Here is a 27418-nt window from a genome sequence, read left to right on the forward strand (position 1 = left end):
TGTCCACATGTGCAGTTGCAGTTGCAAACTGTTTCGGTTTTGGAGCAGTGGCTTCTTCCTTGCTGCGCGGCCTTTCAGTTTATGTCAATATAGGACTTGTTTTACTGTGGATATAGATACTTTTGTACCTGTTTCCTCCAGCATCGTCATAAGGTATTTTGCTGTTGTTCTGGGATTGATACTTCCAATGTTTGTCTATGGAGATTTCATGGCTGTGTGTTGTTTTTTTTACACCTCTCAGCAATGGATGTAGCTGAAATAGCCGAATCCACTAATTTGACTTTTGCATATTTTTGCATATACATATATATATATAAGAGGGAGAGGGGGGGGGTGTTGAGAATGGAGCAGAAGACACATTTTTGTTGTTCACTGTAACTAATGGACATTGTTGTATTGTATTGTTTTGTATGGAAAAGAGTCAGCCAGAGTTGATGTGGGTCATCATTCAAACAAAGAGTTTCCTCCTGGCTACTAGTGCATATTTCCAAACTATGTTTGCATATAATGACATTCAATTCTAAAAACTATTCAATTGTTTATTCAATTATATTCTTCGCTCAAAATATGACTATTTAATAGTAGTTTCCATAATTCATAAATGGCACCATGCAGGGTTCTACATGGAACCATTTAGGTTCAGTGAAATAGAACCTCCAGAGTTCTGATCAAAGAACCCTATAAAAGGGTTCCATGTAGAACTTTTAAGGGTTCCATATATGAAGCAAGCGCTGGAACCCTTTTTGGTTCTATGAGTGTATGATACATTTACATTTACAGTGTACATGATATTACTGTGGCAGCAATAATGATCCCTTATGTCTGAGTGTAATAACAACACTTAAAATAGATCACCACACTTGTCATTTTATGTTATGATCTACCTAATAACTTTTAAGATAAACCACATTTCCTGTATGCTGAAAGGGGATCCCTAACCAATTTAGTACAGAAAGCCCTGTGCTATCCAAATGCATTCTACCTCATCTCAAACCAGGACATAAGGCTTGCAGCATTACAGTAAATTGTTCCCAAAGGACAAGCCTGCTAGATTAAAGGTAGTCAGCGATATTTCATAGATGCAAAAAGTAAACAGCATAGTGCGTCAATTTCCTCAAAAACTAAGGACCTTGGAGGGCAAGGCTAAACTTGTCCACTGTTTTCATGTAAGAGCATGAAGCGAACCCGTGCACATACGCAGATACTGTGTGTGACTGTGTGAGAGCGAAGTCTTACATTTTGCCCATCGCAATAGTTGCAGTGCTGCTCGTGCAACTGTCATTTTACTGACTCTACCTTTTATAACGCAAGCCAGGAGCATTTTGGTCAAGGTTTAAAATCATCACTTCAGACGGGGGTAGAAGAAAGGACATCCAAGGGGTTGGGTCTGAAGCAAGTTCAGCACTCTCTCTTGAAAGAAGAGTCCATGTGGGTACTTTCTCAGCCCCATTCTCTCAACACTCCTGCTTTAGGCTACTCATCATTCATGGCTATGACAATGTCGTCCTTTGTTTTGTTATGTGTTTTATGTAAAACTCAAGTATACCTACCTAGTAGGCTAACCGTGTCGCCTAGTACTACTATTGTTGTTTGTTTATTTTTTAACCACTCAAAAAAACTATTCCAATGTATGTATTACTTTTAATACATGCAAATGGCAATTAAACTACTACTACTACTACTACTACCTCTACTACTACTACTACTACTACAGGCATTGAATTCACACTGGGGAGAAGCCCTGGCTGCTGAGTGCATTTAAAATAATGCACCGTGCATAATGTACAGCTTAATCCATTAGACGGAGAGTCTGAAGGCTCCTTCTCATGCAACACGCCACACACACCGCCTCTTCTCCTTGTAAGGGTCTCACGCAGACAGAAGAAGAAGGAAGAAAATCAAATATTGTTGAGAGGCTCAATCCCGCTCCCAAAAGGCAAACACTTCCAGCATAATGCAAATTAGTGTTGGTGGGCTTTCACTTCAAATGGATTTCAAAATCAATGTGCGGGTGGTATAAGTTCTGTTGGCAACCAGTTCCTGGGAGCCCAGCTAGAGTACAGTCATTTACATAACCTCCAGCTGTCTGTCTTCTTGAACTAAACCCCCTGCATGAGTAAATACTTTGTTTCATATTTCAAATATGCTTGCATTCAATAAACGTCTTATGTATTACGAGAGAAGGCAGTATGGTGTATTGTACCGTAGGCAGTATATACTGTCTGTATACACAGTCAACAAAGACTGTATTTACAGTACAGACTCCAGATTAGGTACAGTACATCTGACACATATCACCAGATATGTCACCAAGATGTTTGTGATTGGTTTTGATAGGCCAATTAAGCGTGAAACAACACCACTTATTTGGTGCAACAAGATAATTATGTTAGGCTACTGAGGGATGCGCACTGCTTAGGACCCAGTAGACATGCAGTATATGTTCATAGAGTATGTATGCCATGCAACTCCTTACCCCCACACACACAAAATCTTGAACTTGGTGTTCCCACCTCCATCAAAATATAAGGCCCTCAACAGCACACTTTCCCCATCATAAAGCATGAAATTGACCTTGGCTCGAGGTATAGACCATCGCCTCCTTCCCAAACAACAAAGGTTTATCAACATCACACCTAAACAGAGGCCTATTTCCTCCCTCAAATGTCTCCCATTCAGTCCCCAACCAATCCCAACCCCGCTGGCCTTTTGGCATTCAAAATCCCCTATTTTCCTCTGAAGATCTGTTGTCTCCCGCGCAGGTAAATTGGAAGGCGCATTGCTGTAAATCACAGCCAATTGAGGCTTTGCCACCATAGATCATCCGGTGGCACAATGCCCCGTGGCCTTTACTTCCTTATCAGTCTCGCAGATGGCGCTGAGGCTTAGCCCCCATCTCTATTCACCCCTTGTTATTCCCCAACTAATAGCAGAGAATGTGTGTGTGTTCATCTCAGTCTGGCATAGATGGAACTGGGAAACGCCTGCTGTGATGCAGACTGCAGGAGACAAAATCCTGATCAAAGACCCATAATCCCCCTGTGGCTCCTTTCTCTGTTATCACAATAGTGGGTTCTGCTCTGGCTCAGTCTGTAGTATTGACTCACCGAAAATGTAAAACTATTAGTCATCTAGGAAACTCTTTCCATCTGTGAGGAATAATGTATTGTGAACATAGAGCCATTATTTGTTTGGACTAACTTATACCCAGTCTTACACAGGCGGTTCATAAAAGTACGACTTTAAAGGGGAAGTTCAGCTTTTTAGAGTAAGGAACCATCTAACATTATGTTGTAAAATACGGAACTTCCTCTTTAAAACTAGGTGAATCCGTACCTTGACCCTGATTGTACTGTTTGAGTCAAACAGGGAACAGGACAATAGCAGGTATTTAACAGCACCAGTGGCAGTGGGTTTGATCATCAGTCCATCACCATCATTACCGTTGCACCAACTAAACCTGGAGGTGTTCTTTTCCTCAATACTGAATTATTTACCAATGCCCTCCTCCCATCCTGACAAGAGTTGTGTGGATGAGGCCATTGAGGTAAAAAAGACTTGTCTGACACATACACACATACACAATGCTGTTACATTGCTGCCAAAAGATTATAAGTAAAACAACAATTCCTTTGCATTTGCTTGTCAAATGGCATCTTTAATAAAAATCTAAACTCTCAATTGCCCTCTGTCTAACGGCGCTTCTAGACCTTCCACCACCTTTCATAAGTCAACATCTGCAGGAAACACTGAACGAATTGAGGATTTTGTAGAAATTACAACACCCACACTGAATCCGTTGTATCTACACTACTAATAGCCATGCCCCAGAGGGGATAAAAAGCAATATCAAATCAGACAACAAAATGAGTTCACCCACACACTGAAGAGCACCAGACGTCTGGTCCTGAGGAACTCAATTGGAAGAAATTCTCAGTTCGGAGCAAAGAGTGAACACCTTGCACCCTTAAAAAGTGAGACATCAGACTGGTGCTGATGATATGGATGGATCAGAGAGTCAAGGGTTCATGTATTAAACACTTTCCAATAATCCCCACTTCATCAGAATACATTACATGTCTATTCTTTACGTTGCTGATTGGCGAATCAATAGTCTTCCACACACTATCTAGTTCGGAGTCAAAGTGATTGTGGCCCTGGTTGTAACTTCTACTCTTTCTACTCTTTAGCCTAATGACCTCATCGGAGGCCAGCCAGACAACTATTTATTTAAGTAGCCTAATGATCCATCATCAGGAGCTAGCCAAACATAAATAGCTTGTCCATGAACTCCCTTAAAACAGTTAGCTTCACTAACCTCTTGAACAAACTCTAGAACAAACATTGTCCTGACATGACATTCACTTCATTGGCTTGGAAGGGAGGCCAATCACCAGACAGAGAACATCATTGATAAGAGTGATGTGGTGTTGTCATGGACAACAGCATCGATCCAACCTCTTAACATTAGCCAGTGGAAGTAGAATAAACAACGTATCAAATGACATCACATTAGGGGATTTTCCAATTAAGTTCATTATTGCTGAAATACTTGTTTCAAATGAATGGAGTTACAAGGGAATTGAAGGTTAAATAAAGGTTAAATAAAAAAATTCAAAATAAAGAACGGAATTGCTACTTAAATTGAATGTGCTCTATAGAGATTATTGAATATTCTATATTTATTCTAAGATGTACAAAGAAAACCATCAGATGGCAAGTGATGCATTTCAATAAAACTCTATTGATGGAAGCATTGTAAACTTTCTTTTCAAAATGTGTAATTGGTTTGAAGCTGAAAAGATGATCCACCATTTTAGCCTCCATTATGAAGATATGATATAGTCTGTGATGCTCAGAAATGATTTAATTTATGTCAACAGGCAATTGTACCATGGGATTAAAAAGTGCTGAACAATCGGATAGTTCTGATTGCTAAGCTCTTTGACTGGAAAATTATGGTCATGACTGGCTTCTGCCATACAGTGCACTCAGCATGTAATATAATAGCGACTGCTTTCTCACCCGTTATGGCTCTGTCCCATTTTTTCATGCTGAATATACAGTTGTAATGGTTTATAGCTAGTTGGAGATGCCATCAGAGAGGTTTTAACCTAGTATATGTAATTTCAGTCTATTTGAAATATCACTGTTGTTTCCACTGCTACAGGGCCAAATTTGGGGCCCCGGGGCACCTACCTCCAGGGTCACTAGACCTGTTTGATGTGACTGTCTGGCTATAGGAAACCACCCATGTTGGGCTTCTGTACTTTACCATTTTCAAAAATGTCCATGGCATGTCTACAAGGCCTTCCTGCTGGTAAACAAGAGACTTTGTAGGTCATGATTAAAAGACTAATTTGTCTTCCACACTCCATCTGCTCAGCCTCAACCTACCAGGTAATTAGGGAGCTATGGGACACTGAGGTTGTCTCCCAAATGGTACCCTATTCCCTATTTAGTGCACTACATAAGGAAAAGGGTGCCACTGGGATGTAGACCTGAATATTAGATGGCCTCAGGGGGGTTTCAACCTCACTTTCATGCACCTATTAGGGACTCCTGGCAATGCTTTCCACATGTGCAATTCATGTGTTGTGTATTTTATGGAAGTTCTACTGCAATTGATAATTAATGGCCTTATATATATACAGTACCAGTCAAAGGTTTGGACACACCTACTCATTCAAGGGTTTTTCTTTATTTTTACTATTTTCTACATTGTAGAATAATAGCGAAGCCATCAAAACGATGAAATTACACATATGGAATCATGTAGTAACCAAAAAAGGGTTAAACAAATCTAAATATATTTTGTATTTTATGCTCTTCAAAGTTGCCACCCTTTGCCTTGATGACAGCTTTGCACACTCTTGGCATTCTCTCAACCAGCTTCACCTGGAATGCTTTCCCAACAGTCTTGAATGAGTTCCCACATATGCTGAGCACTTGTTGGCTGCTTTTCCTTCACTATGTGTTCCAACTCATCCCAAACCATCTCAATTGGGTTGAGGTCAGGTGATTGTGGAGGCCAGGTCATCTGCTGCAGCACTAAATCACTCTTCTTCTTGGTTAAATAGCACTTGCACAGCCTGGAGGTGTGTTGGGTCATTGTCGTGTTGAAAAACAAATGTATCGCTGCAGAATGCTGTGGTAGCCATGCTGGTTAAGTGTGCCTTGCATTCTAAATAACTCACAGACAGTGTCACCAGCAAAGGATCCCCACACCATCACACCTGCTCTTACATGCTTCACAGTGGGAACCACACATGTGGAGATCATCCATTCACCTACTCTGCGTCTGTGTGTAACGGCTGTCTACGGAAGAAGTGGACCAAAATGCGGCGGAGTTAGGGTTCGTCATTTTTTAATGTCACGAACACTATGCAATTCATAAAACAACAAAACTGACAGCCAACACAGTCCTGTCAGGTGCAACAACAGTGACAAGAACAATTACCCACACAACATAACGGAAACGTAGGCAACTTATGTGTGACTCCCAATCAACCACAACCCTCTACAGCTGTGCTTGATTGGAAGTCACACGGCCAAAATTAAATGAAACAATAAAACACTCACTCCCTTCTGCCACGTCCTGACCCAACTACACCCTCTACTGGTCAGGACGTGACAGTACCCCCCCCTCAAGGTGCAGACCCCGGGATGCACCTAAAAAAAGGAAAACAAAAAGGAACACCTAAACAATAAGGGAGGGAAGGGAGGGTGGCTGCCGTCACCGACGGCACTGTGCTACACCCTCCCTCCCCAACCCACCTATCCTGGAGGTGGCTCAGGTGCAGGACGTGGACCTCGCTCCACCTTCGGCGTCGCCCACTCTGTTGGCGCCGATCGCTGCGCCGGGCAGACGGGACACTCGGGCTGACCCTGGCAGACGGACCACTCTGGCTGGGTCGGAAGACATGCGGGCCACTCGGGCTGGGCCGGAAGACATGCGGGCCACTCGGGCTGGGCCGGAGGGCAGGAGGACCACTCGGGCTGGGCCGGAGGGCAGGAGGACCATTCGGGCTGGGCCGGAGGGCAGGAGGACCACTCGGGCTGGGCCGGAGGGCAGGAGGACCACTCGGGCTGGGCCGGAGGGCAGGAGGACCACTCGGGCTGGGCCGGAGGGCAGGAGGACCACTCGGGCTGGGCCGGAGGGCAGGAGGACCACTCGGGCTGGGCCGGAGGGCAGGAGGACCACTCTGGCAGATCCTGACAGGCCGGGCACCCTGGCAGATCAGGGCAGGCGGGCACCTCTGGCAGAACAGGGCAGTCCGGCCACTCTGGCAGAACAGGGCAGTCCGGCCACTCTGGCAGAACAGGGCAGTCCGGCCACTCTGGCAGAACAGGGCAGTCCGGCCACTCTGGCAGAACAGGGCAGTCCGGCCACTCTGGCAGAACAGGGCAGTCCGGCCACTCTGGCAGAACAGGGCAGTCCGGCCACTCTGGCAGAACAGGGCAGTCCGGCAGAACAGGGCAGTCCGGCCACTCTGGCAGTTCAGGGCAGTCCGGCCACTCTGGCAGTTCAGGGCAGTCCGGCCACTCTGGCAGTTCAGGGCAGTCCGGCCACTGTTGACTGGCGGGCAGCTCCGACGACTGTTGACTGGCGGGCAGCTCCGACGACTGTTGACTGGCGGGCAGCTCCGACGACTGTTGACTGGCGGGCAGCTCCGGCGACTGTTGACTGGCGGGCAGCTCCGACGACTGTTGACTGGCGGGCAGCTCCGACGACTGTTGACTGGCGGGCAGCTCCGACGACTGTTGACTGGCGGGCAGCTCCGACGACTGTTGACTGGCGGGCAGCTCCGACGACTGTTGACTGGCGGGCAGCTCCGACGACTGTTGACTGGCGGGCAGCTCCGACGACTGTTGACTGGCGGGCAGCTCCGACTCAGGATTCACCAGGCTGGGGAGACATAACGGAGGCCTGGCTCTGGGCGCAGGCCCTGGACTCACCAGTCTGGGAAGGCCCGCTGGAGGCCTGGTTTGAGGAGGTGGCACAGGAGAGACCAGGGTGGAGAGACCCAATGGAGGACCGGTCCATGGAGGAGACACGGGCTTGACCAGGATAGGGAGATCCACTGGAGGACTGGTCCGTGGAGGAGACACGGGCTTGACCAGGATAGGGAGACCCACTGGAGGACTGGTCCGTGGAGGAGGCACGGGCTTGACCAGGATGGGAAGACATGCAGGAGGCTTGGTTCTGGGCGTAGGTACAGGATGTGCAGGGCTGGGAAGACATGCAGGAGGCCTGTTTCTGGGCGCAGGCACAGTCTTTACCAGACAACCAGCACGCACCTCAGGACGAGTATGGAGAGCTGCCTCAGGCGACATCATACCCACGACATGCTCATTAGGGCGAATGCCGTACTTTATGCACCACACTAGCAGCTCTCTCATCTCTCTCTCTCCTAATTTTCCCATTAACCCCGTCACAGTCTCTGTCTCATATCCCTCGCGCACCTCCAATGTCATCCCGACTGGCTCTGGTTCCGACCTCAGCTCCACCGACTGTCCCGTGTGCCCCCCCCCAAAAAATTATTGGGGCTGCCTCTCGCGCTCGTTGCGCTCTCTCTCCTCGTAGTATCGCCTCTCCGCTCTCGCCGCTTCAATCTCCCACTGCGGGAGGCGATAATCCCCAGCCTGAGTCCATGGTCCCTCTCCGTCCAGGATCTGTTCCCACGTCCATTTGTCCATAACGCAGTAGTCCTGCTGCTCCTTCCTCTTCCGCCGCTTGGTCCTGGTTTGGTGGGTAATTCTGTAACGGCTGTCTACGGAAGAAGTGGACCAAAATGCGGCGGAGTTAGGGTTCGTCATTTTTTAATGTCACGAACACTATGCAATTCACAAAACAACAAAACTGACAGCCAACACAGTCCTGTCAGGTGCAACAACAGTGACAAGAACAATTACCCACACCACATAACGGAAACGTAGGCAACTTATGTGTGACTCCCAATCAACCACAACCCTCTACAGCTGTGCTTGATTGGAAGTCACACGGCCAAAATTAAATGAAACAATAAAACACTCACTCCCTTCTGCCACGTCCTGACCCAACTACACCCTCTACTGGTCAGGACGTGACACTGTGTAAGGGATATTTTACCAAGAAGGAGAGTGATGGAGTGCTGCATCAGATGACCTGGCCTCCACAATCACCCGAACTCAACCAAATTGAGATGGTTTTGGATGAGTCAGACCACAGAGTGAATGAAAAGCAGCCAACAGGTGCTCAGCATATGTAGGAACTCCTTCAAGACTGTTGGAAAAGCATTCCAGGTGAAGCTGGTTGAGAGAATGCCAAGAGTGTGTGAAGCTGTCATCAAGGCAAAGGGTTGTTATTTGAAGAATCTCAAATATAAAATATATTTTGGTTGTTTAACCATTTTTTGGTTACTACTTGATTCCATATGTGTTATTTCATAGTTCTGATTATTCTACAATGTAGAAAATAGTAAAAATAAAGAAAAACCCTTGAATGAGTAGGTGTTCTAAAACCTTTGACCTTTTAATGTATAATAATAAGCCTTTTGTGAACCAACACTCACACTTGACTCTTTTCCCTCTTACTTTGAGGAGAAATGTACTTACTATGACTGAGACCTGTGGTTGTCCCACCTAGCTATCTTAAGATGAATGCATTATCTGTAAGTCGCTCTGAATAAGAGCATCTGCTAAATGACTAAAGTAAAAAATCAACAAAATCTGAGATGCAGACATCAAAAGCCGAGAGTCATAAACACAGGTACCCTCTCAGGCATGAACAGGGGAATGAATCTATTCATTTATTCATTCATAGGCAGCCAAGAGTGCAGGTGGAACCAGCACTGTGGCTATCCAAAAATCAGATGGCAGCAGGAAACCACCGAAATGTATGAACTGAGGACACAAAGGAAATCCTCAGAGGTGGCGGCCATTGATGTTTCATCCCATGCTGTCCCATGGCCATCGTAATCGGTAAAGCAACTCATTTCAGAGGGGACATTTGAATTACATTTTTTTTATTCAGAATGGTAATTATTTTATGGCTACCTGGTATTGGTGTATTTAGGGTATGCTGTAGGTTAAATAGCAATAGATGGAACTATAGAGGGGGTAGGGATATTGGGATTTAGTTGAAAGACAGAAAATCCCTCATAGAAAGAATGCAATCCAAACTGAAGTACTACAGTACAAAGTGAGACTACAACTTTTGTCTTCACTGACATAAAAATGTGAATACGTCCAACCGGCCTCAGAACCGCAGACCACGTGTTACCACACCAGCCCAGGACCTCCACATCCGGCTTGTTCACCTGTGGGATCGTCTGAAAGCAGCCACCCAGACAGCTGATGAAACTGTGGGTTTGTACAACCAAAGAATACCTGCACAAAGTGTCAGAAACCGTCTCAGGGAAGAAGCTAATCTGCGTTCTTTGTCGTCCTCACCAGGGTCTTGACCTGACTGCAGTTCGGCGTTGTAACCAATTTCAGTAGGCAAATGCTCACCTTTGATGGCCACTGGCATGCTGGCGAAGTGTGCTCTTCGTGGATGAATCCCTGTTTCAATTTTACCGGGCAGTATGGCGTCGTGTGGGAGAGCGGTTTGCTGATGTCAACATTGTGAACAGAGTGCCCCATGGTGGCGGTGGGGTTATGGTATGGGCAGGCATAAACTATGGACAACGAACACGATTGCAATTTGAATGCACAGAGAAACCGTGACGAGATCCTGAGGCCCATTGTCATGCCATTCACCCACTGCCATCCCCTCATGTTTCAGCAAGGATCTGTACACAATTCCTGGTAGCTGAAAATGTCCCAGTTCTTCCATGGCCTGCATACTCACCAGACATGTCACCCATTGAGCATGTTTGGGATGCTCTGGATCCACGTGTACAACTTCCAACAACTTCACACAGCATTTGAAGAGGAGTGGGCAACATTCCATAGGCCACAATCAACAGCCTGATCAACTCTATGCGAAGGAGATGTGCCGCACTGCAAGAGTCAAATGGTGGTAACACCAGATACTGACTGGTTTTCTGATCCACACCTCTACTTTTTTTAAAGGTAACTGTGACCAACAGATGCATATCTGTATTCCCAGTCATGTGAAATCCATAGATTAGGGCCTAATGAATGTATTTCAATTGACTGATTTCCTTATATGAACTGTAACTCAGTTAAATCTTTGAAATTGTTGCATGTTGCGTTTATATTTTTGTTCAGTGTAGTTTATTATACCTGTATCAGTGAAGTAACATATTTTTCTGGGAAATGTGCCATAATCATAGCTTCGACCAACAGCTTGTGAAGAAGGTGTTCATGAGGTCCTTTATAGCTCACATGGCGCTTGTAACACCAGGGTAGTGGGTTTGATTCCAGGAACTACCTATACGTAAAATGTATGCCCAGATTTCGATAAAGCGTCTGCTAAATGGCATACATTATATTATTTGAAATGCCACAGTATCATTATTGAATTCCCACACAAACAAACTTCAGCAAAACATACAGTTGAAGTCGGAAGTTTACATACACTTAGGTTGGAGTCATTAAAACTTGTTTTTCAACCACTCCACAAATTTTTGTGAACAAACTATAGTTTTGGCAAGTCGGTTATTACATCTACTTTGTGCATGACACAAGTAATTTTTCCAACAATTTTTAACAGACAGATTATTTAACTTATAATTCACTGTATCACAATTCCAGTGGGCCAGAAGTTTACATCCACTAAGTTGGCTGTGCCTTTAAACAGCTTGGATAATTCCAGAAAATTATGTCATGGCTTTAGAAGCTTCTGATAGGCTAATTGACATGATTTGAGTCATGTGGAGGTGTAACTGTTGATGTATTTCAAGGACTACCGTCAAACTCAGTGCCTCTTTGCTTGACATCATGGGAAAATCAAAAGAATTCAGCCAAGACCTCAGAAAAAAATTGTAGACCTCCACAAGTCTGGTTCATCCTTGGGAGCAATTTTCCAAACGCTTGAAGGTACCACGTTCATCTGTACAAACAATAGTACGCAAGTATAAACACCATGGAACCACGCAGCCGTCATACCGCTCAGGAAGGAGACGCGTTCTGTCTCTTAGAGATGAACGTACTTTGGTGAGAAAAGTGCAAGTCAATCCCAGAACAACAGCAAAGGACCTTGTGAAGATGCTGGAGGAAATAGGTACAAAAGGATCTATATCCACAGTAAAACGTGTCCTATATCGACATAACCTGAAAGGCCGCTCAGCAAGGAAGAAGCCACTGCTCCAAAACAGCCATAAAAAGCCAGCCTACAGTTTGCAACTGCACATGGGGAAAAAGGTCATACTTTTTGGATAAATGTCCTCTGGTCTGATGAAACAAAAATATAACTGTTTGGCCATAATGACCATCGTTATGTTTGGAGGAAAAAGGGGGAGGCTTGCAAGCCAAAGAACATCGCCCCAACCGTGAAGCACGGGGGTGGCAGCATCATGTTGTGTGGGTGCTTTGCTGCAGGAGGGACTGGTGCACTTCACAAAATAGATGGCATCATGAGTGAGGAAAATTATGTGGATATATTTTTTGCATCATAAGACCTCAGTCAGGAATTTAAAGCTTGGTCGCAAACAGGTCTTCCAAATGGACAATGACCCCAAGCATACTTCCAAAGTTGTGGCAAAATGGCTTAAGGACAACAAAGTCAAGGTATTGAAGTGGCCATCACAAAGCCCTGACCTCAATCCTATAGAAAATGAGTGGGAAGAACTGAAAAAGTGTGTGCGAGCAAGGAGGCCTACAAACCTGACTCAGTTACACCAGCTCTGTCAGGAAGAATGGGTCAAAATTTACCTAACTTATTGTGGGAAGCTTGTGGAAGGCTACCCGAAACGTTTGACACTAGTTAAACAATTTAAAGGCAATGCTACCAAATACTAATTGAGTGTATGTAAACTTCTGACCCACTGGGAATGTGATGAAAGTAATAAAAGCTGAAATAGATCATTCTCTCTACTATTATTCTGACATTTCACATTCTTAAAATAAAGTGGTGCTCGTAACTGACCTAAAACAGGGATTTTTTACTAGGATTAAATGTCAGGAATTGTGAAAAACTGAGTTTAAAAGTATGTGGCTGAGGTGTATGTAAACTTCCGACTTCAACTGTATACAAAAGTAAGTGGATACCCCTTCAAATTAGTAGATTTGGCTATTTCAGCCACACCCGTTGCTGACAGGTGTATAAAATCAAGCACACAGGCATGCAATCTCCATAGACGAACAATGGCAATAGAATTACTTTACTGAAGAGCTCAGTGACTTAAGTTTGTCCAATTTCTGCTCTGCTAGAGCTTCCCCGGTCAACTGTAAGTGCTGTTATTGTGAAGTGGAAATGTCTAGGAGCAACAACGGCTCAGCCGCAAAGTGGTAGGCCACACAAGCTCACAGAACGGGACCGCCGAGTGCTGAGTTGCGTAAAAATGGTCTGTCCTCGGTTGCAACACTCATTACCGAGTTCCAAACTGCCTCTGGTAGTAACTTCAGCAGAAGAACTGTTCGTCGGGAGCTTCATGAAATGGGTTTCCATGGCCAAGCAGCCGCACACAAGCCTAAGATCACCATGCGCAATGCCAACCGTTGGCTGGAGTGGTGTAAAATCGCCGCTATTGGACTCTGGAACAGTGGAAATCCGTTCTCTGGAGTGATGTATCACACTTCACCATCTATCAGTCCGACGGACAAATCTTGGTTTGGCAGATGACAGGACAACACTGTTTTTCATGGTTCGGGCTAGCCCCCTTAGTTCCAGTGAAGGGATATCTTAACGCTACAGCATACAATGACATTCTAGATGATTCTGTTCTTCCAACTTTGTGGCAACAGTTTGGGTAAGGCCCATTACTGTTTCAGCATGACAATGACCCCGTGCACAAAGTGAGGTCCATTCAGAAATGGTTTTTCGAGATCGGTGTGGAAGAACTTGACTGGCCTGCACAGAGCTCTGACCTCAACTCCATCGAACACTTTTGGGATGAATTGGCGCGCCGACTGCGGGTCAGGCCTAATCGCCCAACATCTGTGCCCGACCTCACGAATGCTCTTGTGTCTGAATGGAGCAAGTCCCCACATTAATGTTCCAACATCTAGTGGAAAGCCTTCCCAGAAGAGTGGAGGCTGTTATAGCAGCAAAGGTGGGATCAACTCTATATTAATGCCCGTGATTTTGGAATGATATGTTCGACGAGCAGGTGTCCACATACTTTTGGCCATGTAGTTCATTCGAATGGAAGTTCTACCAATCCATACCAAGTTCCCAGCCCTTCGAGTCTCTTCATTGATCCCCAGTGCAGGCTCTCTCTCTATATAGGTGGGCTTTAAGTAGGCATATTTCATAACTGCAAAACCTATACGCAACTAATATCAGGCTGTGCTCCATTGATTTCCCTGTGCGCCTGGACTGCTGATTTGCCCCGGAGCAGTTGTTTCAGTGTGGCAATAATTCCTAATGGAAGACTAACACTTAGAAGCTGTGTGCTGCTGGATGAGAGACTAGGCACTCCATTAACCAAAAATCCCTGGACCACTCAGGCACAGATTTCCCATTAAAGCAAAGAGCACTGAATTGGCAAAAACGCTATATCAATAATTCTGCTTTATTCACACCTGGTTCCTGACCCCTCTGCACTCCATTTCATCAGCAGTTAATTTAGCCTTATCTCAATGGTATTAAAAGCGAGGGTTCAAGCTATGCAATTTTCTCAGATGAAACTCAAATTGAAAAAGCTAAATCAGAGGAGAAGAATTAACACTAGGTCAGTGGTGGATTTAGCTTGTATGGCTCCCTGGGCAACCCCCCCCACCAAAAGCACCATTTGGAACAACACAAATAAATAATCCAAAATTTAAAACTATATAAATATACAAATATAAGACTCATAAATATCAAAAATAAGTTACAAAGACAAATATAAACAATTTGATTTGGCACTTGAGCATCAATACATTACCCATCCCCCAACACCACAAACCAGAAAAAAATGCAACAATATGTCTGTGAAACTATATATTCACAGTATTATGAATGAATTGTGGTTTATTTGGTAGCATTTCGTAGTGTGACTGATTTTACTAATTGCATTAGTACTGTACAAAGTTAGAGGTGCGCTATTTGATAGATTCCCCCGCTCCCCCTACCTTGGGCTTCCAGTGGGGAGACCTGAGGTCAACCTACCCCCGCCCCCCCTCCCCATCTTGTACTTCTGAGTGGGAGACCTTCCCAGATAGTAGCCTGCCTAGCTCACAAACTAGAATCAGGGCGCCCACTCCGACAAGGTTAACTGTCCCACAAGGTGACATGATGTCATTGACGTGACGTGCAAATGAGCGATAGAAAACCGATCGCGCAAATGTCACCAATCCCCTAAAAATTATGCGGGTGCCCCATGCCGCCCCCGGCAAGATGCCGCCCTGGGCGGCTGCCCATGTCGCCTATACCTAAATCCGTCACTGCACTAGGTGCACAAAAGGAAGTCAACATTGGATTAGAAAATGGGAAAGAAAAGAAGGCAATAAATTACATGAATTTACAATCATTGAAATTTCCTTTAGGAGAGATAAAGGTGAACATTTGAGGGAACAGCTTGCATCCTGCCAGACTACTGAGACAAACGAGCAGACTAGAGCATACTTTTATGGGAGAAAGTATAATTTTCCTGTTTAGAAATCACTAGACTATAACCACTGGGGTACCCAGGACCTCTCTAAATTCCAGTCATATAGGCCTACTGTACAACATCTTCTTTTCTTTTTATATACATTTCCTAAATCCGCAATTATACTTAGGTGTCAATGATTCGGATGTCTACTTGTCTGCTATTTCTCAAGTAGACACATTGTTCCAGTGCTGCAGTCAGGCGAAGTGAAGGGCAGAAAAGCCTATTATTAAAAGGGCCAAGTCAGAGAATTCTCCCTAGTAAGTGGTTCCTTCCAAGATCCTCAGTTTACATTGACATTTTAGCCATTTAGCAGATGCTCTTATCCGGAGTGACTTAATCCATGTTCACAATGGCAGTTTGAAGGGACTCAAAAAATTATAATTGCATATGCGATTCGAATCTGTTATTTTTCCTGCAGTCTGAACAGCTAAAAAGCACATGGAATCGAATATTTCAAACCACATGTCAGACCACGTTTGCAAGTGGTTTGAAGTCAGATACAAATCTGATTCCTGGCCAAGTGATTTTTAGCATATATTGTTGCTCGCTAGCTACTCTGTTGACAGTTTGACAAGAACACGTGGTAGCTAACTAGCTTGTTAATGGTTTACAAACAAATCAGTGAATGTGCTAGAGCGCTAAACAGCTACCTTGCTAGCTAGTTGACTGCCGTGACTAGTCAAAAAGGACTCATTTTGAAAGTTGGGTCATCTTATCCTTTGAGGTTTTAAAAGTGGATTTTGAACATTCAAAGAAACTGGGAAAGGTACATGGCAGGCACTGCTGTAACCTTAGCTTGCTATATAACTTCTGAGTGATAGGAAGCATGAGCACCACCCCCAATCAGCCTACAACACCGTGCACACACCCGCTGTTACTATGACAACTAGCATAGCCATGTCAGCAAATTACTGCTGTCTGAACACACAGAAATCCAATTTGGTCACTTGTAACTTGCTGTTTGAACAGTCAGTACTCCAAAAAGTGCTTATACAGAAACCCAGCCTAAAACCCCAAAGGCTTTAGGCTGGGTTTCTGCACCACGGAACAAAGCTCCACTACATGACCAAAAGTATCTGGACACCTGCTAGTTGAACATCTCATTCCAAAATCATGTGCATTAATATAGAGTTTATCCCCCCCTTTACTGCTATAACAGCCTCCACTCTTCTGGGAAGGCTTTCCACTAGATGTTGGAGCATTGCTACGAGGACTTGCTTCCATTCAGACACAAGAACATTAGTGAGGTCGGCATGATGTTGGGCGATAAGGCCTGGCTTGCAGTCGGCGTTCCAATTCATCGCAAAGATGTTTGATTCATCCCAAAAGGTGTTTGATGGGGTTGAGGTCAGGGCTCTGTGCAGGGCAGTCAAGTTCTTCCACATCGATCTCGACAAACCATTTCTGAATGGACCTCACTTTGTTCACGGGGTCATTGTCATACTGAAACAGGAAACGGCCTCCCCAAACTGTTGCCACAAAGTTGGAAGCACAGAATCGTCTAGAATGTCATTGTATGCTGTACCATTAAGATTTCCCAAACCATGAAAAACAGCCCCAGATCATTATTCATCCACCAAACATTACAGTTGGCACTATACATTGGGGCAGGTAGCATTGTCCTGTCATTCGCCAGATGGGAAGCGTGATTCATTACTCCAAAGAACGTGTTTCCACTGCTCCAGAGTCCAGCTTTACACCACTCCAGCCAACGCTTGGCATTGTGCATGGTATTTGGTATTTATTAGGAAACCCATTAGCCGCTGCAAAAGCATCTGCTACTCTTCCTGGGGTCCACATGAAACATGTCATGGTACAGAACATTATTAGTCAAGGACTGAAATACATACATTTCAAACGTCACACATAGCAGACATAAGTACATATACACAATATCTAGGTCTAATACATAGTACAGTACAAATTACAATACAATCTATTTAAAATGGCTGTCTCTTCACAGTCCCCTTTGTGCAGTATAGTGTTCTTTTATGTTTTTTGAAACTGTTTTTATTGCTAGCTTGAGTTACCTGGGGTGGCAGAGAGTTCCACGTAGTCATGGCTCTATTTAATACTGTGCGTTTCCCAGCCTCTGTTCTGGACCTGGGGACTGTGAAGAGACCTCTGGTTGCATGTCTTGTGCTGTACCGATGAGTTGTCCGAACTGTGTGCCAACTGCTTGAACAGACATTTTGCTACCTTCAACACATCAATACCTTGCACAAAGACGAATAGTGATGCAGTCAATCTCTCCTCAACTTTGAGCGAAGAGAGACTGACATGCATGTTTCTGATACTTTCCCTGTGCAATACCTGCTGTTTTGTTCTGGACCAACTGCAATTTACCTATGTCCTTCTTTGCCGCACATGACCGCACAGCTAGGCAGTAGTTCAGGTGTGACAAAACTAGGGCCTGTAGGACCTGTCTGGTTGACTGAGATTTCAAGAAGGCAGAGCAACGCCCTATCATAGACAGACCTCTTCCCATTTTAGCAACCATTTGACCATAAAAGCTTTCTGTCTAGGGTTACACCCAGCAGTTTAGTCTCCTCAACTTGCTTAATAGCCACGTTATTCAATAATGGATCTAAATGAGGTTTAGCATTGAGCTAGGGATTTGTCCCAAAAATTATGCCTTTAGTCTGAGATATTTAGCACCAGCCTATTGCTAGTTATTCATTCTAAAACGGACTGGAGCTCTATGTTAAGTGTGTCAGTTATTTACTTTAGTGTTGCAGCACGACGTGTATACTTTTGAGTTGTCAGCTTACATAGACACACAGGCTTTATTCAAGGTCAGTGGAAGGTCATTTGTAAAAACAGAAAACAATAATAGCCCTAGCCGACTGCCCTGCGGTACACCACACTCCACACTTGCATGAGAGAGGCATCCATTACCGGAAACCTCTGTGTTCTATTAGATAGGTAACTCTCAATCCATAATAAGGCAGAGGATGAAAATAGTTTTTGATCAATTACATCAAAAGCTGCATGGAAGTCTAACAAACCAGCTCCCACAATCTTCTTACTATTAATTTCTTTCAGCCAAACATCAGTCATTTGTGTCAGTGCCGAGCATGTTGAGTGCCCCTCCCTATAAGCATGCTGAAAGTCTGTTGTTAATTTGTTTTCTGTCAAATAAATTAGTGTTTGATCAAACAAAATGTTTTCCAAAAGTTTGCTAAGCACTTGTAACAGGCTGATTGATCGTCTGTTTCTACCATTAAAGGGTGCTCTGATATTCTTGGGTTGCAGAATGATGGTGTGTGCCCTCCATGTCTGAGGGCACAAACCATCTTCTAGGCTTAAATTGAAGATGTGGCAAACAGGAGTCACAATGTATTCCGCTACCAACCTCAGGAATTTACCATCCATGTTGTCGGTACCAGGGGGTTTGTCCTATGGTTAGCAACAAATAATCACATCTTCCACACCCACTCTGTGGACTCAAAATACAGTGCTTGTCTTTCATTATTTGGTCCATTATGCATGAATATGAAGGCTCAACATTTGTTGTTTGCATGTCATACCTAAGTTTGCTAATCTTGTTAACAAAAACGTTATTAAAGTGGTTGGCAATATCAAAGGGTGTTGTTATGAACAAGCCATCTGCCTCAATGAAAGATGGAGCCGAGTTTGCTTTCTTGCCTAGAATTTAATTGAAAATACTCCAGAGCTTTTTACTATCATTCTTGATATAATTTATCTTTGTTCAAGAGTATAGTTTCTTCTTCTTTTTGTTTAGTTACATTATTTCTCTATTTGCTCTGTTTGCCAGTCTGCTGTGTTGTCAGACTTATTTGCAATTCCCTTTGCCTCATCCCTCTCAGCCATACAGTTTTTCTATTAATCATCTATCCATGGTTGACTTGGCAGTTCTAACAGTCAGTTTCTTGATGGGTGTATGCCTATCAGTAACCGGAAGAAGCAGTCTCATAAATGCTTCAAGTGCAGCATCTGGATGTTCCTCATTACACACACCAGACCAAAAATACTTTTCACATCTTCGACATAGGAATCATTGCAAAACCTCTTGTATGATTGTTTATACAATATTTTAGGTCCAGGCCTTGGAACTTTGTTTTTCTAGATATGGCTATTATATTATGATCACTACATCCGAAGGGCGTGGACACTGCTTTAGAGCAGATGTCTGCAGCATTAGTAAAGATGCGATCAATACAAGTGGATCATTTAATTCCTGTTCTGTTTGTAAATACCCTGGTAGGTTGACTGATGACTTGAACCAGATCGCAGGCCCTGGTTACAGCTTGGAGCTTCTTTTTGAGTGGGCGGCTTGATGACAACCAATCAATATTTAGGCCACCCAGAATATATACCTCTCTTGATATCACATATATTATCCAACATGTCACACATACAGTATAGTCCAAATACTGACTTTTATCACTTGGTGGTCTACAGCAACTTCCTACAAGAATAGGCTTTAGGTGAGGCAGAACCTGTAGCCATATTACTTCCACATCATCTGACATGAGATCCTCTCTCAACCTAACAGAAATATGACTCTGGACATGCATGGCAACACCTCTTCCATTTGCATTTCTATCTTTCCTATATGTTCTATAACAATGTATAGTTACTACTGCATCATCAAATTAATGATCTAAGTGTGCTTCAGAGATACCCAGAATATTAATATTTTCTGATGTTAATAAGTTGTCAATTTCATGAACCTTGTTTCTCAGGCTAAATATGTTAATATGGGCTATTTTTAGTCCTTGTCTGGGTTGCTTGTTTGTTTTTAGTGCTATTCTGAGAGGCTGATCTAAGGTAGACATGTTAGTGACATTTACATTTGAGTCAATGGTACTGAGTGGGCTGCCCACAGTGGGCTTCTTCCTAAGGCAGACAGTTTCGCTGCAAACAGTGGAATTAAATTCTATGTGCATATGATTATTGCAGACAGTTCACTATGTTGATGGAGATAATCCTGGAACCCCTGTGGTTAGGGTGAATCCCATCTCTTTTAAAGAGTGTTGGCTGCTCCCATAGCAAGTCAAAATTGTCACAAAAGGAGACATTCCTGTCTTTGCAGAGTTTCTTCAGGAACTCGTTTAGGGCAGTGAGGCGGTTGTAACGTTCCGAACCTCTTATATAGCACGGCAGGGGGCCGTTCTCTTCCCTGTGCGAACAAAGGTGCTCAGAAGAATGTTATAGCCCTTCATCAGTTCTTCAGCTTGCCTAAAGTTAATGTTGTTAAATCCAACATGAGTGACAACGCTACCAATATTAAAGTAGTTGGCTAAAACTGTGGGCAGGAGGGAGTTTATAGCTTGGACACGGGAGCCTGGGTGACAGTGGACCTTGGTCGGCACACAGGCCGCAGGCAGGCCAAAATCTCTCACCATCAGGCTTCCCACGACGATGGTGGTTGTGATTGAATCCGATGGGGAAAGAAGAGGGGGAACAGAACGGGCCAGCCTTGGGCAGGGGGGGAGGTGTGCTTTGACTCATACCAGCATGACTCACCGCACATGTACCAGTAGCAGTGGATGGCGTCGGAATCCTCTGAGAGATGGAGGAGGGCCCAATACCTTGTTTCCTTTAGTCAGCGACCAGCTGAGCTGTGAAGGGTGCCCCTGGACGGTAGCTGGCTGTTGGTGTACTCACAGTATCAGAGCTGACTCACGGTGCAGGTATGTCTGCCTCCAGCGAGGCAAAGCTGTTCAATAGCTGGATCTGATCTTCTAGGAAATATGGAGGCCGACCAGACTGCCTCCCACCCAACGTCCTTCGCCTTGCCAGTGTTTAGTCTCCCACTGGCTGCGGAGTTGAGCTTATCATCTGTCGAGTGGATTGTAACAGGTCAGTACTGCCCCGACTCATCAACCCCTTGGCTGTAGGAGGCATTTAGAACTGAAATTCTGTGTGCCTGGGCTGCATCAAAGTTCTTAGAAGGCACATCTTGTTTTTCCACACAGCTGAGCTAGCAGCCGGAGAATCTCTTCCCTATGGTGATCTTAGGCTTGTGTGCGGCTGCTCGGCCATGGAAACCCATTTCATGAAGCTCCCAACGAAAGGTATTATGCTAAAGTTGTTTCCAGAGGCAGTTTGGAACTCGGTAATGAGTGTTGCAACCGAAGACAGATGATTTTTTACACACAATGCGCTTCAGCACGCGGCGTGCCCTTTCTTTGAGCTTGTGTGGCCTACCACTTCGCGGCTGAGTCGTTGTTGTTCGTAGACATTTCCACATCACAATAACAACACTTACAGTTGACCGGGAAAACTCTAGCAGGGTAGAAATTTGAAAAACTGACTTGTTGGGAAGATGGCATCGTTGAAAGTCACTGAGCTCTTCAGTAAGGCCATTCTACTGCCAATGTTTGTCTATGGAGATTGCATGGCTGTGTGCTCTATTTTATACACCTGTCAGCAACGGGTGAGGCTGAAATACCCGAATCCAGTAATTTAAAGGGGTGGCCACATACTTTTGAATATAGAGCGTATGCTAGGTAGGACACTAGATACTCTAGTGCAGGGATTGTCAACTTTGGGTGGGGGTCACAAAAAATGTGAACTTATCATGAGGGGCTGTCACGCCCTGATCTGTTTCACCTGTCCTTGTGCTTGTCTACACCCCCTCCAGGTGTCGCCCATCTTCCCCACTTACACTCTGGGTATTTATACCTGTGCTTTCTGTCTGTCTGTGCCAGTTCATCTTGTTTGTCAAGCTTACCAGCGTTCGTACAGTCAGCTCCTTTTTTATCCCTGCCTCTTTTTCTCATCCTCCTCGTTTTTGACCCCTGCCTGTCCTGATCCTGTACACGCCCGCCTGACCACTCTGCCCGTCCCTGAGTCTGCCTGCCGTCCTGTACCTTTGCTCCACCTCTGGATTACTGAACTCTGCGTGTCCCTGACCCTCAGCCTGCCTGCCGTCCTCTACCTTTGCTCCTACTCTGGATTATCGACCCCTGCCTGCCTTGACCTATCGTTTGCCTGCCCTTGTGGTTAAAATAAACATTGTTACTTCACACAGTCTGCACTTGGGTCTTACCTTGATTCCTGATAGGGACTGCAGTGGCTCGGGGGTCTGTGTTCCACACATGCAGTCAGAGCTGGCCCTAGGCTTTTGGGCGCCCTAAGCAAAACGTTATTGTTTTACAGCGACTTTCCTGCAATTCTACACATTTTGCCATAGGGTGGAGAGAAACGTTGGCAGTTTTTAATATGATATCTGAGTGAGAGTGACTAAGAGATAGCTGGCCGCTAGACTCAATCAATCACAGTTATTTATAAAGCCCTTTTTATATCAGCAGGTGTCACAAAGTGCTTGTACAGAAACCCAGCCTAAAACCCCAAACAGCAAGCAATGCAGAACCACAGTGGCTAGGAAAAACTCCCTAGAAAAGTAGGCCGGCCTCCACCCGGTACCATGCCCTGAACTTAGTCACTGTCACTAATCGGCTACCATCTGGTTACTCAAACCTGCACCTTAGAAGCTGCTGCTCTATGTACATAGATATGGAACAATGCTCACTTTAATAACGAAACAGTGCTCAATTTAGTAATTTTTACATACTGTTTTACCCATTTCATATATATATATATATATATATATATATATATATATACAGTACCAGTCAACAGCTTGGACACACCTACTCATTCCAGTGTTTTTCTTTTTTTGTACCATTTTCTACATTGTAGAATAATTGTAAAGACAAAAACGTTGAAATAACACATATGGAATCATGTAATAACCAAAAAAGTGTTAAACAAATCAAAATATATTGTTGATTCTTCAAATTAGTTGAATAAAAAACATGAGCTGGCGCACATCCAGAGAATATCATTTTATGCAGAAGTGCTAAGTAACGGCGAATAAACTATAAGCTATGAAAATAAAGATAGTCGCACACTCTATATATAAACTCCCAGTAATTTATTGGGTATGATCAATTACATCAAAATCTGGATGGAAGTCTAACAAAACAGCTCCCACAATCTTCTTCTTATTAATTTCTTTCAGCCAAACATCAGTCATTTGTGTCAGTGCCCGAGCATGTTGAGTGCCCCTCCCTATAAGCATGCTGAAAGTCTGTTGTTAATTTGTTTTCTGTCAAATAAATTAGTGTTTGATCAAACAAAATGTTTTCCAAAAGTTTGCTAAGCACTTGTAACAGGCTGATTGATCGTCTGTTTCTACCATTAAAGGGTGCTCTGATATTCTTGGGTTGCAGAATGATGGTGTGTGCCCTCCATGTCTGAGGGCACAAACCATCTTCTAGGCTTAAATTGAAGATGTGGCAAACAGGAGTCACAATGTATTCCGCTACCAACCTCAGGAATTTACCATCCATGTTGTCGGTACCAGGGGGTTTGTCCTATGGTTAGCAACAAATAATCACCTCTTCCACACCCACTCTGTGGACTCAAAATACAGTGCTTGTCTTTCATTATTTGGTCCATTATGCATGAATATGAAGGCTCAACATTTGTTGTTTGCATGTCATACCTAAGTTTGCTAATCTTGTTAACAAAAACGTTATTAAAGTGGTTGGCAATATCAAAGGGTGTTGTTATGAACAAGCCATCTGCCTCAATGAAAGATGGAGCCGAGTTTGCTTTCTTGCCTAGAATTTAATTGAAAATACTCCAGAGCTTTTTACTATCATTCTTGATATAATTTATCTTTGTTCAAGAGTATAGTTTCTTCTTCTTTTTGTTTAGTTACATTATTTCTCTATTTGCTCTGTTTGCCAGTCTGCTGTGTTGTCAGACTTATTTGCAATTCCCTTTGCCTCATCCCTCTCAGCCATACAGTTTTTCTATTAATCATCTATCCATGGTTGACTTGGCAGTTCTAACAGTCAGTTTCTTGATGGGTGTATGCCTATCAGTAACCGGAAGAAGCAGTCTCATAAATGCTTCAAGTGCAGCATCTGGATGTTCCTCATTACACACACCAGACCAAAAAATACTTTTCACATCTTCGACATAGGAATCATTGCAAAACCTCTTGTATGATTGTTTATACAATATTTTAGGTCCAGGCCTTGGAACTTTGTTTTTTCTAGATATGGCTATTATATTATGATCACTACATCCGAAGGGCGTGGACACTGCTTTAGAGCAGATGTCTGCAGCATTAGTAAAGATGCGATCAATACAAGTGGATCATTTAATTCCTGTTCTGTTTGTAAATACCCTGGTAGGTTGACTGATGACTTGAACCAGATCGCAGGCCCTGGTTACAGCTTGGAGCTTCTTTTTGAGTGGGCGGCTTGATGACAACCAATCAATATTTAGGCCACCCAGAATATATACCTCTCTTGATATCACATATATTATCCAACATGTCACACATACAGTATAGTCCAAATACTGACTTTTATCACTTGGTGGTCTACAGCAACTTCCTACAAGAATAGGCTTTAGGTGAGGCAGAACCTGTAGCCATATTACTTCCACATCATCTGACATGAGATCCTCTCTCAACCTAACAGAAATATGACTCTGGACATGCATGGCAACACCTCTTCCATTTGCATTTCTATCTTACCTATATATTCTATAACCATGTATAGTTACTACTTCATCATCAAATTAATGATCTAAGTGTGCTTCAGAGATACCCAGAATAGTAATATTTTCTGATGTTAATAGGTTGTCAATTTCATAAACCTTGTTTCTCAGGCTAAATATGTTAATATGGGCTATTTTTTGTCCTTGTTGTCACGTCCTGACCAGTAAAGGGGTTATTTGTTATTGTAGTTTGGTCAGGACGTGGCAGGGGGTGTTTGTTTTATGTGGTTCGGGGTTTGTTGGGATATGTAATTATGTAAGAGGGGTGTTTGTTTTATGTGTTCCGGGGTTGTTGGGTATTGTTCTGGTTTTGTATATCTATGATTTTCTAGGTTGTGTATTTCTTTGTTTGGCTGGTATGGCTCTCAATCAGGAACAGCTGTACATCGTTGTTGCTGATTGGGAGTCATACTTAGGTAGCCCTTCTTTCACCTGTGGTTTGTGGGATGTTGTTTTTGCACTGCTGTGTTTTGCCTGCATTACTGTGCGTTCGTTTTCTTGTTTTGTGATTAAGTGTTCAATAAAAGTTTAAGATGAGCACTCAACCCGCTGCGCCTTGGTCTACTCCATACGACGACCGTTACACTTGTCTGGGTTGCTTGTTTGTTTTTAGTGCTATTCTGAGAGGCTGATCTGAGGTAGACATGTTAGTGACATTTACATTTGAGTCAATGGTACTGAGTGGGCTGCCCACAGTGGGCTTCTTCCTAAGGCAGACAGTTTCGGTGAAAACAGTGGAATTAAATTCTATGTGCATATGATTATTGCAGACAATACCCCCGGAGCTAACAGTTAAAGGAAAATAGATTACATTAACTGCACTTTCTCTCTGGGCGCTACCAAACCCAGACCGTTAGTCTCTTAAGCAGTTCACTATGTTGATGGAGATAATCCTGGAACCCCTGTGGTTAGGGTGAATCCCATCTCTTTTAAAGAGTGTTGGTTGCTCCCATAGCAAGTCAAAATTGTCACAAAAGGAGACATTCCTGTCTTTGCAGAGTTTCTTCAGGAACTCGTTTAGGGCAGTGAGGCGGTTGTAACGTTCCGAACCTCTTATATAGCACGGCAGGGGGCCGTTCTCTTCCCTGTGCGAACAAGGGTGCTCAGAAGAATGTTATAGCCCTTCATCAGTTCTTCAGCTTGCCTAAAGTGAATGTTGTTAAATCCAACATGAGTGACAACGCTACCAATAATAAAGTAGTTGGCTAGAACTGTGGGCAGGAGGGAGTTTATAGCTTGGACACGGAGCCTGGGTGACAGTGGACCTTGGTCGGCACACAGGCCGCAGGCAGGCCAAAATCTCTCACCATCAGGCTTCCCACAACGATGATGGTTGTGATGGAATCCGATGGGGAAAGAAGAGGGGGAACAGAACGGGCCTGCCTTGGGCAGGGGGGGAGGTGTGCTTTGACTCATACCAGCATTACTCACCGCACATGTACCAGTAGATGGAGGAGGGCCCAATACCTTGTTTCCTTTAGTCAGCGACCAGCTGAGCTGTGAAGGGTGCCCCTGGACGGTAGCTGGCTGTTGGTGTACTCACAGTATCAGAGCTGACTCCCGGTGCATGTATGTCTGTCTCCAGCGAGGCAAAGCTGTTCAATAGCTGGATCTGATCTTCTAGGACATATGGAGGCCGACCAGACTGCCTCCCACCCAACGTCCTTCTCCTTGCCAGTGTTTAGTCTCCCACTGGCTGCGGAGTTGAGCTTATCATCTGTCGAGTGGATTGTAACAGGTCAGTACTGCCCCGACTCATCAACCCCTTGGCTGTAGGAGGCATTCAGAACTCGAATTCTGTGTGCCTGGGCTGCATCAAAGTTCTTAGAATGCACATCTTGTTTTTCCCCGCAGCTGAGCTAGCAGCCGGAGAATCTCTTCCCTATGGTGATCTTAGGCTTGTGTGCGGCTGCTCGGCCATGGAAACCCATTTCATGAAGCTCCCAACGAAAGGTATTATGCTAAAGTTGTTTCCAGAGGCAGTTTGGAACTCGGTAATGAGTGTTGCAACCGAAGACAGATGATTTTTACACGCTACGCGCTTCAGCACACGGCGGTCCCGTTCTGTGAGCTTGTGTGGCCTACCACTTCGCGGCTAAGTCGTTGTTGCTCGTAGACATTTCCACTTCACAATAACAACACTTACAGTTGACCGGGACAGCTCTAGCAGGGCAGAAATG

Source organism: Salmo salar, chromosome ssa18 (assembly GCF_905237065.1).
Source record: "Salmo salar chromosome ssa18, Ssal_v3.1, whole genome shotgun sequence".
Classification (NCBI taxonomy): Eukaryota; Metazoa; Chordata; class Actinopteri; order Salmoniformes; family Salmonidae; genus Salmo; species Salmo salar.